At 35.7% G+C, this 7,765-nt stretch overlaps 1 pseudogene; it reads right to left on the minus strand.

The window, feature by feature from the left end:
• Positions 1 to 5,643: 5,643 nt before the first annotated feature.
• Positions 5,644 to 7,387, minus strand: LOC101637053 (annotated as a pseudogene).
• Positions 7,388 to 7,765: the final 378 nt, after the last annotated feature.

The following is a 7,765-nucleotide window of genomic DNA, read 5'->3' on the forward strand; positions in this document are numbered from 1 at the left end:
CTCTACTGCAAAGACACACAAACATATTAAGAATATAATTGGAATTATTTTTTCTTTTTTAACTTGGATATAGTCGCTCTACACCCATCATCTAGAAAACATTTTCATAACATTTTTATTACCCATTGTTAGGCAAAGGAATGACATTTGAAAAATATTTCTCCACATCTTAATGCAAGCCCAGCTTTCTTCAACCCAGGAGAGAGGAAAAGTAGTAGTAGCCAAAATGCTTCAGATGCAGCAGAGATGAAAGCAAATATATCCTATATTCTGCAGATAAACAGACCAGTTGTCAAGGTCTAATTATGATCTGACATGCAGTACTTGACACCACCAAAGTACAATGAAATAATAACATCAGTTAACAGGCTGGTACTAAAATGGAAATTAAATCCTCTCTTGTTTTAAAGGTACCTTTCTAAAGGATAAACAAATTAAACCACTTTGCTATAGTCCTAGGTTTAACTAGGGTATAAACAAATTTTGAATCTTGTTAGAAAGAGGTTTTATGCTTGTACTTGAAGATGGGTTCTTCATCTGCCCATGGTTTTTTTTTTTTTTTTTTTTAATGAGCTGGCAATCAATAATAACTTTTTTTCAATATTTCCATCAAAATCTGAGTTTATAAAATAAACTGTTACTTGAACTATATTAAACCTCTATGTATCAAATTTTAATTCACTCTACAAAATATAAATCAGATTTTCATTAATTTTTTAATCTATTTCTATGTAGGATTTAATTTCTAAACACTTATTTATATATATACATGTTGGTGAACTTCCAGTCACCCTATAAATCATATTATTTAAGATCTATGTATTTTCATCTATTTATCTTTACAGTAGTGACTCCTCAAACTGTATCACTTCTGTATTACTTCGAGTAATATTTATTGAACTTTAATTTTAATACAATATTTACTGCAGTCTTTCCCTTCCTTTTAAGCAACTACCTGTCTGTTAATGATATATTAAAAACAAATAAAATCTTGATATTTTAAATGTTGTTTGCTCTTACTATTTGTATCCACTTTAAACAATGATGACTTCATTGCCTTGAAACTAGTTTTCTATAAACAGAATGAGGGTGTTGGTTCTAATTAATAAGGTAAATTGGGGGGGACAAGGAAAGAAGAACAAATGAAAAAAGAATTTTGAAACTTTTTGCTCAATGCTTCCCAAATTTTTCAAATATTAAGTCTGAATACGTTTGTAGCTGTATCTCTGATCAAATGCCATGGTCACAAGTTGCAGCTAAAGTTAAGTTCCTTTTATTAATTTTACTCATGTTCTTTCTGGAATAACTTCCATTCAGTTTACTTAACTCAGCTATGTTTACAATCTTATCAAATTATCTGGGGGAGATACTTTTGAATCATGTGTTGTCATTCCAATTTTATTTTCAATATTCCATTAGCACATGTTTAATTATACTCAAAAACTGTTCTTCTTTACCTTATTTGAAAAGATGTATTATGAATCTTTAGAAAAAAATTAAAAAATAGACACTTCTTTAAAGAAACAAAAAATTGCTCATTATCATGAAAATGCAAATCAAAACTACAGATATCATCTCATACCTATGAAAACAGCCAATCAAAAGTCAAGAAATAACTGTTGCTAAGGATATGGAGAAAAAGAAACTTCTGTACACTGCTGGTAGGAATGCCAACTGGTCTAGTGACTACATAAATCAGCATGGAGGTTCTTTAAAATATTAAAAATAGATCAGTGGTATGTCCCAAGCAATTCCATTCCTGAATAATTACTCAACACTAATAAATAAATATCCAACACTGATTTGAAGATGGATATATGCGCAACTATGTTCATTCCGGGACTATTTTACAATAGCCAGTTATAGAAGTTACCTAAATGCCTAAACATTAAGAATTAGGATTTTAAGAAAAAAGAAAAAGAAAATGTGGGGTGTGTATGTGTGTGTGTGTGTGTGTACACACATGTATACTATATATGCCAATATATGTCAAACAGTGTAATATCATTCATGTGTAAAAAAAAAAAGATGAACTTTTTAAAGTTGTGATGAAATACATGGAACTGGAGGGCTTATGCTAAATAAAATAAGATAGTACAGGAAAGACAGACCAAATGGTTTGACTCATGAGAAATATTGACGAAGAATCAGATAACATCAAATCAAAAACAAATCATAGATATCTGACTGTAAAATTTAAGCTACCATGGAGGACGACATTTGGCATGGGAAGGAGAAATGGGGCACAGTGTTCAGTGAACTCTGGGTGTTTTGGTAGTGAACTCTGGGTGCTTCTCTTTAGAAGGTGGTAGGTGTGGCATGGTAGCATGTACCTGAAGAAATGGGATCTTATATATATGAATAGAATAAATATACAGTGGTAGAAATGAATGTTACCTTAATAAAGAAAAATGTTAATTAAAAAGAAAATTTTGAAAAGTATTTGAAAGACTCATGGGTGTTTCATTCATATTATATACATATACAAAAACTGAGATCTTTCATAATTTATGATTTTAAGAAAACTCTTATTATCTGGTACTTTAAGATAAATTTGAGAACATTCATTATTATGGAAAATAAACATCAGTCTGTATTAGTTAATATTCATGTTTATATATTTAAATCAAGATGAAGGCTACTTACTTTAAAGTGCCTAGAATGAACAACATAATTTTAAATTGTTACTTTCTAAGTTGCTTATTTTTAGGAACACATTGATTTTAAAGTGGACTAGATAGATTTACTTCAAGCTACATATTTCTTTTTCTTATTAATCTAAAATGTAACCCTTGAACAAATTCATTACACCTTACCCTAAAGAGTAACTATAATGTATATAGCAGTTGTCATGAATTATGTCAATTTTACACTGTTATTAGGTCTTATGAGTTAATATAATCATTTTGATCTCTTTAGAAAGTGATGTTTTATAATACACAGCATATTAATATTAAAATATTGCATTCAGGAATTTTAACTCTGTATCAAAATGTCTTTCTGGGATAATATTATGGTCGTGTAGCTGTGAGATGATCCATTTAGGTCTTTCTAATCATTATGAGACCTTTTAATCCAAAATAATTTTGGAAGTTTTTTTAAATGAAATTCATGTAAAAATAGCAAATGCTTTAAATATTACAATAATGCAATAAAATAACTTGTACTAAGTACTTCAGATTTTTCTATAATAAAACATCATAAGCCTAGACTTGGGCAAATTTTCTCAAAAGTCTTTAGATTTTTAACAGTCATGCAAAAGATTATAAGCCAGTCTCCCAACAAGTTTTATTTTAATTAAGGTCTGAAAATTCAGTCCTGTTTTTAGAGCAAATACATTTAAAATATTAGCATTTTGTTGTTCAAAAATTATTGAAAATACATTCTACAGACAATAGTTAGAGGCCTAAAACATTAAAATGATCTTTTAAAGTTATGTTGAAAATTATATGATATATGTAAATCCAAAAAGATGGTGATGGGTATAGATATTTGACATATAAAGAAAATTTCTATGGAAATCAGATTAAATTTATTATACTGATTTAGAACATAGATTATTTTGAGTCTTTTTAGTTTAGTTTTTTTGGATTGTTCTTCCTTATTTTATATTTTAGCAATGTAATTTAGTCTGTAGAAAACAGAGGGAAGAAATAAGTAAGGGCAATTTTTTAAGCAGGCTGTGAGAAAAGAGGAGATGAATAATTAAAGGAAATTAACAAGGGAGAATACTTTGGGTTTTTATATATTACTGCTTCAGTTCACATATTCAAATATATCTCTCAATTTTGAATCAGTTATTTTATATATATATATATATATATATTTTAACAGGTATTTTTCTTTACAATTTATGTAATTAAAATGATATAATCAAGAAGCCATGGAAAACTGTATTGTGCAGGTGCAAAAAAAAAATTAAAACAAATCTTCAAGAAAACTGCATTTCTGGCTTTCTTGCACACAGGTCATGTGACTCTAGAGAGACAAGGCTGGTCCTGGGGCCCTGACCCATAGGGCAGCACCTGTAGGACTAAACTCAGCATGATGGAAGACTGCTCCTTGAGAAGGTGGAGACTGGGATGCACAGGCCAAGTAACTCTACTTGAAAACCACTCCAGCACTCTGGAAACCTCCCATTACAGAAGTTTACCTGATTTTCAAATACCACAATACTAAAACCATCTCCTTCAGATGACAAGTCTGGACAATCCTGGGTCATTTGTTTAATTAAATACAAAACTCCCTGCTTGGTGCCACAATACTACCTCTTAGGAAAAGTCCTTCATGTGCTACGCATTCTTAAAAAAGATTATTTATGCATACAGAACTGGTGTACAGGCCAGAGGTGCAGTAGCAGTGAGAGGCTTCACCAGAAACAGAGTGGGGGCCCTCCATGTTGGTGCAACAGGCTAGAACACAGCACTGCAAGCTGGTGGCAGTCACTTCAGTGCAAGTTCGATCCCCAGCCCCAGAGGATCCACATGGCACAGGAGGCCTCTCCTGACCTGCCTGCTGCTCCCATCAGCAGTGTACTTGGTCAATCTTTGTCTCTCTAGGATTACATGACCTGTGTGCAAGGAAGCTAGAAATGCAGGTTTTCTTGAAGATTTGTTTTAATTTTTTTTTCTTTTTGCACCTGCACAATACAGTTTTCCATGGCTTCTTGATTTTATCATTTTAATTACATAAATGTAAAGAAAAAAACCTGTTAGATAAGCCCTGCAGTGTTCTGCTCCCCACTCTGCCTCTGGTGAAGCCCCTCACCACCCAGCACCTCTGGCTCTACCCCAGTTCTGTATGAATAAATAAATCTTTAAAAGAAAGAAAGAAACAAGAGTGGGGAGCAGATCAGGTAGATCAACAAAGTACACTGCTGAGGGGAGCAGTAGGCGAGACAGGAGAGATGTGCTACACCAAGTAGATCACCTTCCAGGCCAGGGATCAAACTTGCACTGAGGTGTCTGCAGCTAGCTTGCAGTATTGCATCCTAACCCACTGTGCCACCAGGAAGGCCATAATTTTAAAAATCCATGTGTCCTCACATCAGGACTATTTTGCATACTGTTTTCATCCATCACTAAGTGCTTTTATTTACCCTAAAAAAATTTCATTTAGCCACTAGTTGGTATCCCAGACTATGAATTTCCATGAACAGTCACTGGTGCATCTGGAGAAGGTCAGACTTATGAGCACGCAGGGAGGGAGCATCACAAATCAGCATTGTGGATAGCTTCTGTCTCCCAGGACTAGAAAGGGTAGGGAAGGCAGCTTAAAATTAAGTCCCTGTAAGAAGTTAGAAGCAATTTCTCTGAAAATGAACTCTAAGTATCCACTGAAAAGTAACAAGAATGTTTTGCTCGTTGGAATAATATGATGGTCTTCTACCCCTCTTGGCTCGAGTGCCACTGAAAATTCAGCTGAAAGACAAGCAGAAGGGCACATGGTTAATATTCAGGCACTGGTTACCTAGATGTAGGGCACGCAATGCAGCGGTGGCTCTGAAGCATTATGGTTGAGTTTCAGTAAAGTGTTAGAACAGCTTGTTGTAGACAGGACCTAGAAAAAAGGATGTTTTTCTTTCTTAGCTTTTCACACAGTCAGTTACAAACCTATTCATTGCTTTGGCACAGTTTATGTAGCTTACTGAGATCTGGAAAGGTGAAGGGTAAAGCTTTGGCTTACCATGAAAACAATCTCATCTTAATTGTTGATGTTGGAGTAAGGAAGTTCCACTGTCACGAGGTCCTGTACTGCAATGCCCTAGGACTGGAACTGGGCTGGACTGGCAGCTGAAGGGGTTAATATCCTGCATTCAAATCGCTGTAGGGACTATCAACAGGATGGAGCCAGTGAATTGTGCAACCTGCTTAGAATCACTCCAGCGTGACTTTACTGTTGCCAAACCAAAATCTCCAGTTTTCATTGTCAGGCCTTCATAGATAAATATATTGTTATATTTCACATCTTTGTGAATGATGGTCTTTGTATGCAAATAGTCCAATTCCCTGAACTTTCTTACAGGTGATGTCAATCAACTGGAACAATTGAAACTTGATTTCCTGGATATGTAGATGTTTATAGAGACTGCTGTCCACATTTACTAGGTTAAATCACCAGGTTGTTCTTTGTCATGTACTCCATAAAGAGGAAAGTGTTTGCATAATGTATTTGTACAGGATAGTTATTTTATTCTTGAAGTCCTGAAACTACCCTGTTGTGGGGTCAGCCACCTTTGTGGTCTTTGCTGCAATGTCTCCATCTCACTTTCTCTTACAAGCAGTCCAAAGGAGTCTGGAGTCTGCCACCATGCATGTGGAGAGCATCACTTCTCTGGCTTGCTTTCCCATAATAGTGTGAATTTCTCTGCCCATGAAGTCTAATTTTGTTTTTCTTCTGGGTCCCAGATCCTGGTGCTTTGTTCATTCTCTGCTGGCACAGTGGTTTGGGCTGTAACCAGTTTGTTCAGCTCAGGTTGTTGGAGTTTCTGGCCAAGGCTGAATGTGAGGCTGGTTCAGTATGACTTCTAAGTGTCCTTGATCATACTGCTGTCCAAAGGCAGGGTTGTGCTGACCATGAGGGCCCTAGGTGTGGACATTGACCTCTTCCTGGGAGAGAGCACCTTCAGAAGAGCGGAAGGAGGTGACAAACGTGTAGAAATGGGGTGTGGATTATTGTGCTGTGAACTAAAAGGCTCTGGAAAGCATACTCACTTCTGACACATTTTCAAAATTGGCAGTGCTGGGACTCTACTACCCCCAATCATGGAAACAAGAGTTGTTTGATATTACTTCATTCCACACACATAGCAGGTACTTTTGTGCTACACTGCTCTGATTTTTTTTAGCCACAAGTCTGATATGCAAACATTTCACAGGAATTTCTGACAGATGTCATCATAGGCAACCTTCAGAAAGGTCAACCCAGTAAAGTTTTGTGTTATAAGGGGAAAATGATCCAGGAAATCTATTTGAAGTTCTCCAGTCAATAAAGAAAGCATCATCATATTCCAATCAAAATGTACATTTCAGCCTCTGTGTTTGTGAAGTCTGAACACCACATAGCACAGAATTCATGGAAGCTTGTTCCATTTCACACATTGAACATTGTTCTTTGCTTGTTCAGCAAGAAAACATGGACAGCGTTATTTTTCTTGCAAAAATTCTGCAAATTTGCCATCTCACACCTTATGCTGATACACAGACTGCTGAACCGTTGTAGGGGAAATGCAACTGGGACCATCAAATACCTCATCTTTGAAGCTAAACCATTGCTGACAGTTTTCCAGGACCCGTCCACTGATGCAGTTGACACCATCCTTAAACTTGAGGGAGCTCAGCTGATGTCCCCACATCCAGTGAAGGGAGAGGGAGTAAGAGACAATCATCGTATGCATCAGTAGCCCACGAGACTGAGCCCCAGCAGGCTTCGCATCCTTAAACTCGACAGTGGTACCTCACTGCCAGTGCCCCCTAAACCAGGTGCTCTGATGCACTGTAGGACCGAGAAGAGCAGCAAGAAAGCCTTCCCGTTTTTGACTGAATTTTGCTCTATGTGGGCAACCCCAGAGCTTTCAATAAGGACACTGGTGACACCAGCCTAATAGAAGCTTTTGTGTGTCTGGATCTGAATGTCTAGATTTTGAAAATCATAGCTTGTTAAGTGGAATAAGTTTTGTGTTTTTTTTTTAATTTTTAAAATGAACATATAGAAGTACACTGCATTTATGAAGTGTTGGTGGCATTGTCTTCATATTAAGCTTAGT

This window comes from Condylura cristata, unplaced genomic scaffold (assembly GCF_000260355.1).
Source record: "Condylura cristata isolate star-nosed mole 26May11 unplaced genomic scaffold, ConCri1.0 scaffold00006, whole genome shotgun sequence".
NCBI lineage: Eukaryota > Metazoa > Chordata > Mammalia > Eulipotyphla > Talpidae > Condylura > Condylura cristata.